At 39.4% G+C, this 13,015-nt stretch overlaps 1 protein-coding gene across 31 annotated transcripts in view; it reads left to right on the plus strand.

Annotated features, from left to right (window-relative positions):
- Positions 1 to 13,015, plus strand: part of DST (dystonin) — a 288,534-nt gene that overhangs the window by 91,050 nt on the left and 184,469 nt on the right. The gene's annotated exons all lie outside the window — the stretch shown is intronic.

The raw sequence follows: 13,015 nt of genomic DNA on the forward strand, positions 1-13,015 counted from the left end.
GTCTGGATGACTGATTACTACAGCAGTGATTATGTGTTTTACAAAATGTTCAATTTCAGGATGCATCTGTGTTACATATAATAAGGAAGAACTTAAATTGTGAGATTTGTGTATGTAGTTGGTGTCTGAGGATTCACAGGAGAGCTGAAATTCTCCTGTCTCATATCCAATGTTATATATTTGAATACTTGCATTTGAAATTAAAATGAGTCCAAGCTTAAGGGAAGTGATTTCCTTGAAAAAAGCTTGATTATTTTCTGGCATTTCTGTCTGTCATGGCTGTAGCATCACAGGTAAAGAAAATAATTATTTTTTTATTTTTTAAATACTGGATTGAGTACAGAAAAAGGATACCTCCTTCAGAAGGTTACCTATAGATCATCCCATGGCATCAGTATGCTGCTTATGGATTAGAAGCTTTCTAGGGACAAAAGTCACTTTTCAATATCTTTCTTTTGAATAGCAGTGAACCTTGCCCCAGGGACAGAGCACATAATTTTAGCAACATGTTCAGCTTTTAGTTAACAGAGAACTAAAAGCCACAAGTTCACCTTCACTGCATGGCTCTTCAGTTCCAAATTTAATCTGCTGTTTCAGCGCCAGCTGTCTAGCCCAGACATTTCTCTGGAGAAACAAATTGTATAATTACCTAACATAACTTGCTTTGATTTTTATTTTTTTATTCAGTGTTTGAAGTCATGTAGAAGTCACATTAAATAAAAATGTATCTGCAAACTGTCAGAGCTGAGATTTAATAATGAGTTCAGACACAGCCAGAAAGATTTGCCTGTGTTAGTTTTTCTTTAGGAGGTGACTTATTCTTCTGGCTCTTGGAAATGGCATGACTTGGGGATCTAGCAAGACCCAGGTGTGAAGTTGGTGTCAGTTTTGTCTTCAGCAAGAGATCTTTCTTCCAGGATGGTTTTTCAATACTTGATTGAACCATCAGGAGCCTTCCTGACATCAGCCCCTGTGCAGCAGCAGCTGTGCATGACCTTTCTGTAGGTAGGGTGAGTCTGTGGAATCACAGAATGGCTCTTAATACTAACACCAATAGGTTTTCCTTTGTGGATTTGCTAGACCCTAAGGAATCATGCTGTGTTGAAACAGCTGCTCCAAGGACCCTTTCTATACAACCATCTCCTCATGGTAATCCTGAAATACCCAGGTGGCCCCATGTCCTTGCAGAACTCTTCTGCTTGCTAATGAGAAAAGAGGCAGCAGACCTGCAGCCCTCCCTTTCTGAATTTTTATCTCATATTTACAATGCAAGAAATATATCCAGGGTCCAGTATTTCAGGCAAATTAGATTTAAAGAAAATAACATGCAGGAAGATTAGTTCTCTGGAAGCAAAATGCAATCTCCAGATTAGCCATCAGGCATTTCTTCTAATTGAATGTAATTGTTACTGTGTTTATAGTATTTCTGTATTAAGGATGCATTTTAAAGATGCAGTTTTAATTTCCTGTGGGAAGCAGAAAAGTCTGTCTGAAGCTTTTGGGAGGTCAGTGCTTTAATAGATGTTTAAAATGGGGCCTATTTTTACAGAACAGCAGTGTATTGAAAATTATACCATTGTTTTACAAAATTTTAAAACATGCACAGTCATCGTTGCCATACTGTCAAGCTCTAGGGAGTAGCTTAAAAAAGATTTAAACTCTAAACCTGTAAGGAAATCGGGGTAAAGAGTTCATGCCAAATCCTTTTGACTTATTTGCCAAGGTCAGTGGCCTTAGCCCAACATCTTCAGTGTGAGTGATTAAAGAGGTAGATATATATAGATGTAGATATATACATTCTGTGTGCCTGTGCTCCTGGCCTTCATTTCAGTTGCTCACTTTAAAATTCAAAAAGGATTTTTAATTTACACAGATGTAATTTGGCTCTTCCATTAACTTGGAATTTACATAGCAACTCAGCTTTATCTTGTGAAAATACTCAGTTGGAAAGCTGTTGGTGAATTTCTGTTCTTACAGCATTGTTTTGCAGTCCTTATGAAAGTACTGGACTTTTATCCCTTTATAGCAGTTCATTCAAAAGAGTTTTCTCTAGGTCAGCAGCACAGTGCTTTTACCAGTTACCATCATTTATTGAGAGGTGGCATAGAAGTCTACTGCTGGTTTTCTAATGAAATTCTGTATTTATGGGATTCACTGAATAATCAAAAACAAGAAGGCTGAGAAACATTTACCCTTCTGTCTTCCATTGCCCAGCTTTATAAAGTCTGTAAGCTTGTAATATATAAAATTGAGTGAATAAGATTAGTCCCTAGTCAGTTCAGTTGACTCCTTAAGCATATATTTGTGTAGTTTGTTAAACTGTAAACATAGTCATTGCTGAAATATTTCCTGTAAATGGTCTTGAGATAAGTTTTAGAGACAGGTACATAATGTGTTATTTGCAAAATTCAAGCATGTAAGTTATCACTGAATTCCACAGTCTAAGATCAAGAGGACTGTCACTACATTTTTTAGATGCTGATGTTTGTCTTTCGAATCAACAGCAGATTTTCTGAGGACTGATTAGAGCATTGCACTTTGTAAGGCTGCTGTTTAATGTCTGGGGCTGTGGTTTAAACATTATCTTTTAATTCTTGTTGATATATGGGCTGAAGAGTTGAGATATTGGACTTCAGGCTAGCCTGCTGCTCTGCTCTGAGCTTCCAGGGAGAAACTCACATGATGGTGCAGTGTTCAGTGGCGTAGAGATCTCCTCTCAGTTTCTCTAAATCTGCCCCTGATTCCAGTGAGTGTTTCACCTTGTTTTTGTCTAAAAGAGTATGGTAAATTACAGTACTTGTTACAGTAGTAAGTACCTCCTGATGTAACACAAACAGGTACATTTGTGGAAGAAAATGAGTTCATTCTGGTGTAGCATTTGCATGGTACTAGAGCACTCGAAGGGAAATCCAACTTACACTATAGCCCAGAAATACTTCCTGACACATGCTTGTATTCCAGACTCCAAAACCTGAGGAAAAAAATGAGAGAAATGTGATATACAGAGGGAGAATGAAATGGAAGTGAGAAAATAAAAAAGTTGTTGATGAAAAAGGAGTGTAAAAGCAGGCAAATTCTTGTAATTTGTTTCCTTTCTCAAGCCATTTGAAAAATGTTTTTGTGGTGCAAGATCTTTATCTCGAGATAAAGGTTCTTTTGAAGTACCTCAAAGATTTTTATTTTTTTTAAATCAGAAATTATGATATACAGAAAATGGGACTAAAGGCAAGGTAGATAGAGACTGGCTAGATCCGATCAGAAAATAGGAAGAATACCCAGATATTTTCCCCCCAGGGGTAATTTTCCTTCTTTTTTGTGGAAGAAAAAAATTGGAGAGAATCTTACATAAATCTTAGCAGTGATGCTGGTCTTTGGGATGCCTGAGCAGCTCCTTGGAGAAGGGAGGCTATCCAGCCCATGGCATCATCAGGGAGCCACATCACCTGGTGCCCCCCTCTCCCAGTGCTGCTTGTCTTGGGACCCTCAGCTAGCTGGACTGAGAGATCTGCTAGTGATGGGAGCACTGGGCAGCATCCCTGCACACTTTATTAGTTGCTCCAAAAGTAATTTTCAAAGGTCTTATGAGCAAAAACATTTTTATTAGTAGCTGGACAAAATGCTTTAAAAACTACTGTTTCAGAGGTCCATGTTTTAAAGTCCTGTACTGTGTTGCAATGATAGTGCATTAGAGAGAAAGAAGCTTTTTGTTGAGTAACATTTGAATGAATAATTCAGAACAGAGAACTAAAGCTATTGATTCCTGTCTGTCCTTGAAGCAGCACATGGTTTGTAAATGACCACTTAGGTCGATTGCTTTGTGAAATGTTCAGGTATGCTCTTAATAGCAGAGGAACTATTTCTGATATAGTGCAGTTGTTCCCTTGCTGAAAGCTGGCACTTCACTGACACTAATGGCTATCATTTTTAGATAGCATTACTCTGGAGTGTCTCTTTTTCAGACATGCAGTTAATCTGCTATTTGAAATTCCTCACCTACTCTTTGGGAAGTGAGTACTTTTTAGCTCTACATTTATATTTCTTTTAAGGGATGAGGCACCTGGTGTTAATCTAACAGTAGAGACTATTTTTAAAAATAAGTCTTGATTTAATGTCATTTATTTTTGAATCATACTTGGAAAAAGCATGTCTTGGGTTTCTTTTCCTGTGTTAAGGAAAAGAAGATAAAGATTGCTTACTGTGCTACTGCATCTAAATGAGTCTTCCATGTATTCCTCCAGTTAATTCTGACAGCTGTGGAAAACTGTGCTGGGAGCAAATCCTATCAAATCCTACTTCCAGCACAACACACAGCTTGCTTCAGGCATGGGGTACAGCTGAATCAATTATCAGTATTTCTTCCTCTTTTGTTTTACAATTGTTCACCTTGGTACAGAAGACTATTTCAGGTTTTCTCCTAAAGTTTTTGCTGTTGTGTGTTCAGGACAATTTAAAAAATCTTGAAGTGTTTCTCCTTTGAGGCATGCTCCTTCTGAAAAATATAGAAAAATAAGTGTTGAAAAAGGTAATTAGTTAATGGTATAAAGAAATGATTGATTTTGTTGTTATCTCTAGAAATATGAACAATTACAGTTTTTTTAATGCTACATTGTTTACAAATTTCTCAAGAATCTTCCACTTGGAAGTAAACCACACAGCCTCCTTCATCTGCTTCATATAATCTCTAGCTGTTGTCAATGCAGATCAGCAAGCAAAAGAATTTTTTTGGTGTTTATTCAAAGTTTATACAAGGGAGAAAAGATAACCAGGGAGGAAGAGTAGTGAAAGAATTCCAGAAGTTAAAGCTGAAAGAGAGGAAGACATTTGTACAAATTTTTAGAGGTTAATGATAAACTGCATCACAGAAAGCTCTCTGCAAGCAAATAAATAAATAAACCCAAGTCAATAAAAACTGTGCCACAAATTTCAAGTTTATTTGATCCTCTTAATGCATCCAGACTTCATGACTAATTGGGAGAAGGAAAGAGGATAATTGAAAACAGGAAATTATGTATGCATGAAAAAATAGGATAGCTTGAGTGAATCAATATTTTTTCAGCATGCAGCACTATTGAACCAGCTGAGTGTATGTTTTGTGATCCTTCCAATTGTGGTATTTTAAATTTTTAAATAGTTTTATGTGGGTGCTCATATATGGAAGATTGAGTTTAAGGAGAATTAAGTCTACCATGAGATTACTGTGTGGTAAAACAGAACCACTAGAATCAGTATGTTTCCTATGATAGACTAATATATTAATATATTAATTAATTCTCTTTTTGTGGGTTCATTGCTTGCAATTTAAGCATAAATTTTATTTACTATTATTTATTCCTTAGAGATCACGAGAGACAAAATTCTACCATCTGCAATTAAGTGTTGCCTTTTTAATTAATTGTTAAATTATGCATGGGGCTATATTTTATCTATATGCTTTTGATGTATCTACATTTAATAATCACTTCTGTACAGTTCGGAAATACTCTGCCTTGATCTTGTTCCTATGGGGCCAGTGTAACTGTGCCATTGGCTGCAGTGGGGTGTAGCATTTGTCCTGGTATGTGGCCTCCAGACAGTAAGCAATCTCAGGCATTAACATTACCAGAATATTTAATCCTAAATCTCTAGTTCATATACATTGGAAAGGCATTGCCCTGGGGTAACACAGATGTGTGACAACACGGGGACTTCAGAAGGTATTGGAATAAACTCGTTTTTCCTGTAAAGAATGTGTTGTCTGCTAAAGTTGTTTATGGTGCTTTGAACAAGGGAATTTGAAGATGGTAAAATAATGTTTAGAATCCTCATTTGCCTACTGAAATGCAGTACCTTGGCTTTAATCAGAATAATGTCTGTCAACCTAATATTTACCTGCTTTAGGCAGGTGTAGTGTTTATTGTTTTTTATCTGAATTAGTGGATCTGTGTGATTTTTAAGCTTTGAAAGCCAGATTTATTGGTTGGGTTTGATGTGATTAGCATTGTATTTCCATACCTTAAACAATTAATTCTTGATGAGCTGTGTTTGGTGTCATGGTGTGTAGGGCTGGAAAGAGGGCAAGTTGGAAGCATGAAGAGTAAAGAAAAGTGGTGGTACTGTGTCACTGAAACACTGCAGTGTGACTGACTAAGATAAAATGGGAAAGAAGGTAAAATCTGTCAGCTTGAGACACTGAAAAGGAAGGAGATTGACAGTAGATTTTTGCTCACTAGCTACCATTGGAAGGACAGGGCTGCGTGGCAATGGGGAAAATCCTTTGTCTTTGTAACCCATAGGAGGAGCAGAAATGGAGATCTGCATTTGAACACCTACAAAGGTGCCTTCTGTAGGCTGTGAAAAATGGAGGCATTTCTACGGCACAGCTCAGATCATTCCCAAGCAGGTGTGCAAACCAGATCAGGACACACTTGTTCTTGCTTTACCTGCCTGCCGCAAGGGTTGGTGTGGCTGCCTCTGCTGTGGGCATACATCTTCTGAAAGAATTGCCATCCAGAGAGACCTCTCAGGTTCAGAAAGTCACTAGCAAAACTGCTTGTTAGGTCTGGACTGACTGTAAGGGACTGCTTCAAAACTTAAAAAGGGAAGGTAACTTAACACAGCAAGTGAAGGCTCACTTTTTAGAAAAAAAAATATAGAAGAAGTGAGAGGTAAAAAAAGGACAATAAAATTCTAAGCAGCAGAACTGAGGAAAGCAATAGGTAGGGTCTCCTGGGAAAGTAATCAGGGAGAGAAGAATGCAGGAGATCTGGCAGACATTGGAGGCATTTGTGTTGGAGGCACAAAGCAGGCTGCTGCGTGGCAGGACAGATAGGAGGCATCGTATAGAATATATTGCTGCTAGTAAGAGATGTGTGAAATACATAAAAAGCCATTCAAGAGGTGGAAATAAGGGCAGCAGGACTGAAGATTTGTATATTGGAGTTCATACAGCATGATAGGGTACATTCAGAGAAATAGAAGGTCCAAAAGGAGGAACAGTGTGACATAAAATTCCACAGGACAAAGATTCTGTAATTGTGTCAGAATATGAAGAAGAAAGTAGAGAAGTGTGGATGTATTGCCAAGGAAGGAAATGAGAAATAGTACTGAATGGTGCAGAAAAAGCTGGATTACTCCAGCTGCTCCAGCCTACAAAATACCGACCTGAAGAAACACATTTCAATAAAATGAGGGTAAAATTCAAATAAGAAAGAACAGATGAAAGAATATTCAGATAAGTCATGTGTTTTCTGGTTGCACAGCTTCATCACCCAATGGTTAGTAACTGATTGAAGTGATGTATAACGTTTCATCATTCTGTAGAAGAAATCAGAGAGGACAGGGATTCCTTGGAGTCTGAAGTTACAGTAAGGTGTAATATGTCTCTCTCAATCAGAAGAAAAGAACGGGGAGTTACAGACCTTTCAGAATAGTTTCTCCTCCTGGAAAAAACATGGAACAAATTACTGAACTAGCATTTGTCCCACCTTTGTCTGGACAACTGGTCTGTGAAAAAAAGTGGACAAGGGGAACCAGCGTACATTGTGTATCTTAATTTTTTGACATGCTACCACATGCAGTCTCATTAGCAGATTATTGTTACAAAGTCTGAATGTAAGCATTCCAGATATAATTTACTTGGATAGTGCCATCAGTAACAGCTGCAGCAGTAGGAAGAGCCAGTGCCATCAGCTGTGGCTGTTACCAGGTGCTGCAGCAGCATCTGGCTCTGAGAGGCCCCAGACATGCACAAGGATTCATCTCCCTCTCACCCAGAAGCATCTGAGCACCTGCTGCCCTTGCCATGCTGAATCCTCAAGTGGGGATTAAAGCTCTGTCACTTCATTTCTGTACTGATACCCCTGTTTCTCTAACGTTGTGGCTGTGCTCTTCTGTGGCTCAGGCCTTCTGTCATGTTGTCAAGCAAGTGTGGCCCTTACTCTACAACAGTTCTTCCCCTGGTCCGTCAGGGGCACTGGGCTGTCTTGGCTTATGCCCAGAGAGCTCCAGGAGCTACAGATGAGTTCTGGCTGTGGGTCATGGTGCTTAGGAGACAACTTGTAATTCTGACTTTTCATAGACACATGAATGAGCTTCATGTGAAAGTGCCTGGCTATGCAACTCCTGATCTTTGTGATGACAACAGGTTTGCAGACCTCATTTTCGTGGAAAATCAAGGACAGGTTGTGGTAATTGAGCTTGTTTAGTCTGAGAAGACTGAAAGGAGACCTGATAAAGTGTGCTGGGTATTAAAAAAGGTGGTCATGCAGAGGCTGGTGAGTTTTCTGAGACCAGGCTTTTAAAAAGGGAGGCAACAAAAATTCAGCTTAGTTTACAGAAGATTTAGCTTGAAGGTTATCCAGGAAAAATCCTCCTCCCTGGAAAGCAAGTAAGCATAGTAAACACATAAACATAAAGCACATGTATTACATTGTAGAATTTCATTAATTTGAATTTTCAAGAATAAACTAGAGAAGGATCTCAAATGTATTCTAGCCAAACTCAATCTGTTTCACTGTGCTGGCTCACGTGAGGTAATCTGTTCACACCTTCTAAGCCTTACAATTGTATTATTCTGTGACAGCCTACTAAGACTCAGCCCTTCTCTTCCAAAATAGTATATTCAGCTTTTTCCAGTGTCTGACTGCTCCTTCAGTAAAGAATATTTTCCTAATATCCAATCTGAAACTCTCCTGGCACAACACAAGAAGAAAGATGTAGGGACAAAATTTAGCAATGGCCTGAACTATTTATTTGTTTATTTATTAAAAATATTTTTTAAATTGAGTGACAGTATATTTATCTTAAAGCCATTCAAGTGCCTTTTTTATGATGATCAGGATATATCCAGAGACAATCGAAGGCTGGGGAGCAAAATGCAGAATAGATTATGCAAATGCAGTGGATTAATTGGACGATTGAGGTGTCTGGAAGAGGTTAACGTAAAAAAACCAAAAAAAAGCCAAAATGAAACAAACAAAAAAAATTATGGCTGCTCCAAGCTTAGATACAAGGGCAGAGGTTAAAGGTGTGGAAGTGTATCAAATCATCGCAAATTTCTCATGCTTACAGAGTGTAGAGCATTGGCCAGCTGAGAAAATGAAGGATGAATGCAAGAATGCAATTAGGAAACATCTATTTTAAGGAATGATCAGGGGTGTTGGACTCACTTTGGATGGGAGACTTGTTTAAAGATGGATTAGTGAAAGTATTTGAAATGGAAAAGGGGCTTTATGAAATGGAGTATCATTAACTGTGTCTACTAGTTGGGAAAATTAATATGCAGGAACAATGCCAAACAATTAGAAAATTACTCCTGAGTATGAAATAAAGAATGATTTATTTTTCAGTGAACTGCAAGAAGTATGTGAAGTGGATTATCAGGCTGGTGAGCAAAAGAAAAGAATGAAAGGAGGTTTCATGAGTGAGACCACTGGACCTAAACCTGGATTTTCCAGACTTTGCTTGCAAGTGAATAGGCTCACAGAAGAGACTGAGCACAGGTTTTTTCCCTTTGTGCTGTCTCAGCACTGGCCCTGGCTGTGGTCCTGTGCTGTTGGCAGGGGGGAGCTGGTTGGTGTGTCCTGAGTGGTGGGTGGGTGTCCAGCACTGGAGTGTGTCTGTCTGCACTGTGGTGAGGGGGCAGCACCATCTGCAGCTCTGCACCCATCCCTGGGGAAAGCTGTGCCCATGGGTCACTGTCACAGGGTTAGCCAGGGATTGGAGTCTGCCAGAACTTGTGTGTTTGACAGACTGAGTGCACTTTATGATGGGATTCTGCACAAAACAAAGGTTGTGACCAGAGTGTGTATTTACACTTCCCCCAGAAGTGAATTTTCTGTTTAAAGTAAGGACATGAAAGACCATAAGAGACTTAGGGGGAGGATGTCAATCTGCATCCAACTGCTTCAGCTCCTTGATCTCTTGGCATGACTTCAGGTTGGCCATGGACCACAGCTCCGTGCCTCTCTGCTCTGAGCAGCCCATTGGGATGGAAATTAGGAAATATGGCCCTGTAGCATATGGAGCAACATTCATGTGCTTTCCATGGGGGAATCTAAGAAGTTTGTATAGGTAAGTAGGTAGTGAAGATACTTGAAGCAGCAGCCCAGCTTGGCAGATCAGTCATGTGGGGATATTTTGGCAAATTGATATTTTGTCAATTACATGTTGGGTGATTCTTGTTACAACCTGTTCAGAGTGTTTATGTAAGTTATACTGCTTGTGTTGGCATATTAAACCTTTATTTATGCACATAAACCCAACTTTTCATATGAGAGGGTTTTTTATTCTTTACTCATGGCATAGATTTGTTATCATGCAGTTAGACCTGCCCATGTGATTCCTTAATTTTCAATGGTGAAAAGACTAAAGCACATTTTCAAAACTTACTGAAAACTACTTCCTCACGACTAGAACTTTAATACAAATTGTCTTTTAAAACCCACCCTAAATATTTTTATAGGAAGCTGAAACATTATGGAAACTCCTCAGGATGTCAGGGCCTCCTGCAGTGGCCACAGCAGTTTTTCAGTGGTCTGAATGATGGTGACATTTTCTTTGGAACAGTGTAATTAATAGGAGCTCTTAACCATTTGCATCTATTATCTCAGAGGAAAGCATTTTACTCTTATCTGAAGTGAATGGGAGTCTTAAGGGATCTTTTTTCCAGGGCATTTAATCAGATTCTTTAAGAATAAATTGGAAGTTTACTGTGAAACTCGTGGTGGCCTTGTGCCAGCTGTTGTTTGGACTTATCAGTGACCTCAGTGGTAATTAAAGCCTGACCCTTTTTCCCCCAAAACACACCTCTTACAGTTCTAACTTTTGAGCCTTATCCCATTTTCTTTTGAAAAAGTGGTAATGCTTTATGTCTGGGCCAGGCGTTTAATTAACTTTGCTTTCAGAAGCAGAGAGAGCGGCTCTTGAAAAGACTTTCCCAGGATATGTGGTCTGAAAAAGCCTCTGTTGGATCTATAGTATTACAGTTCTTGGTAATGCCTGAGGATGATGCTGATTTTCATAAAGGCTTGTCAGCTAAACTTCAGTTTTCCAAGCTAAATGTGATTCAGATTTGATTATGCTTTTTGACTCTTCTGGAAACTGTTAAAAAAAGGTCTGGTTTGGCGTGTTCTCCTAACAATCAGTTCAGCTTAATTGCAATGCAGATAAGGAGAATCCTGATGTTTTAAGATACTGGATTACAATAGTCTGCTTTCCTTATGCTGTTAAAAATGTTTGCAAGTGTCTGAGCACAAAACTCTGCCTTGTTTTCAAGCCATGCAGCCTGCCAGGGCCTCAGCGTTTTCCTCACCTTCCTCAGGGAGTTCCTGCTGGCCTCCAGTACATGGGAGTTACTTCTGGTTATTGCTGTCTGATTATTGACTCTCTCCTGCCTCTCTCAGCTCTGGATTCAGCAGCACATGAGCATTTGTTTCCACTCCTTTTCTACACTATCACAGTCGTGAATGTGGTCCCTTGCATTTTAGGTGCTAGTCTGGAATATGTTGTACCATAATGAGTGTGAGGTCTCTCTGCACATATCCTGGGTGTGTATAGGGCCACAGCTCTATTTTCCTGCCAGTTATCCTTCTGACTAAGAAGAAGGGGGTGATTCTTGTGTGTTTTCATAGAGGTGTGGCAATGTTAAAGTGACCTTCCTATTGTGCTCCAGGCTATATACCTTTCTGTCCTTTTCAAAACCAAGATGGCTTTGCTTGCAGAAGCAGAAGGAATCCCTTTTACCCATATAAGCATAAGCGCCTTTTAGTGGGTTTTTTTTGTTTGCATGTTTGTTTGTTTTTGTTTGTAAACTATAGGTTTTGTTCTATTATCAACACAACTAAACATATGAAGAAAAATTGTTAAGAAACAGGCTTGATATGGAAATTGGCTTGCTCTTTGCTTTGACTTATGGCAAAAATGGAGATTGCTATGCGCCGATTCAGTTCCCTAAATGTGGTTATCTGGGGCTGTTTGATTTGTATTAGGGTATTCAGGATGCATATCTGTGGGGGACTGTATCAGGACTTAGGCAGCCATCAGTCCTTCTGGAGAAGCATGTGGAAGGGCATTGGCATTCCCCTAATCATAAACTCTATAGGTGTGACCCCAGGCAGCAGAATCGTGGCTTTGTTTGCTGTCAAGGGAAATAAGAAACAGGCAGACTGAAGGGCAGTAGTGACAGATTTGTTGTGATCTGTGCCCACGGAAGAGGAAGCTGAGCTGTGTGGGCCAGAATCTTTAACTGCAGAAGCAAAATGGGACACGAGGTTGGGACCAATAGAAACTTGATTTTAAGGACAACCAGATGTGTCAGCTGAACAGTATAACAAAGCTATGCAAGTTATGCAGGGTATTAGATTGCTGGCTTTTGGAAGCAGCAGCCAGCTTTGCAGTCCTTATTTGTTGAGTGCCTAACATGCTGTAGTCCAGGGGCAAGACTGCAGATCTGTGAGTGCTACAGTTTTAAAAGCCTTTTTTTTTTTTTTTTTTTTTTTTTTTTTTTTTTTCTGGTGGTCAGGCAGGTCTTCCCTAAGGCACTAGACTGCGAAGTTTAAGCTCACTGGGAATGTATCTTATGAAACTATTTCATGCTTATGTCAAGGGGGGGATGAAGCTTTGCTTGCTACAAACATCACAGTATACATGCCAGAAGATGAAGATCAGAAGATGAATCACCTCTGAGACAGTGCCTTAAACTCTCCCTGTGTCCTTTTGACTGATGATGCCATTTTGCATCTCTTGTTTTGTCAGATGCCTCTCAGCCACTCGGCATCCCCTACGTCTTCCTTAAAGAATCTCTTCTCATGCCCAAATTATCAGATCTCCCACACTGACATGGGTGTATTGCAAAAAGTTGCCCAAGGCAGTATGTAACCTACTTTGCACGTGGACCTTGTAAAATGAAGGGCTGACAATTCCATGATTTCACTGAAAAGCCACAAGAGCTATTATGAAATGCCGTAGGGCTCAGTAAATCCCACAGGTCCAGCCAGGAACCTCCCTCTGCATTTTAATACTTGTGGTACTATGCATT

This window comes from Heliangelus exortis, chromosome 3, assembly GCF_036169615.1.
Source record: "Heliangelus exortis chromosome 3, bHelExo1.hap1, whole genome shotgun sequence".
NCBI classification, from domain to species: Eukaryota; Metazoa; Chordata; class Aves; order Apodiformes; family Trochilidae; genus Heliangelus; species Heliangelus exortis.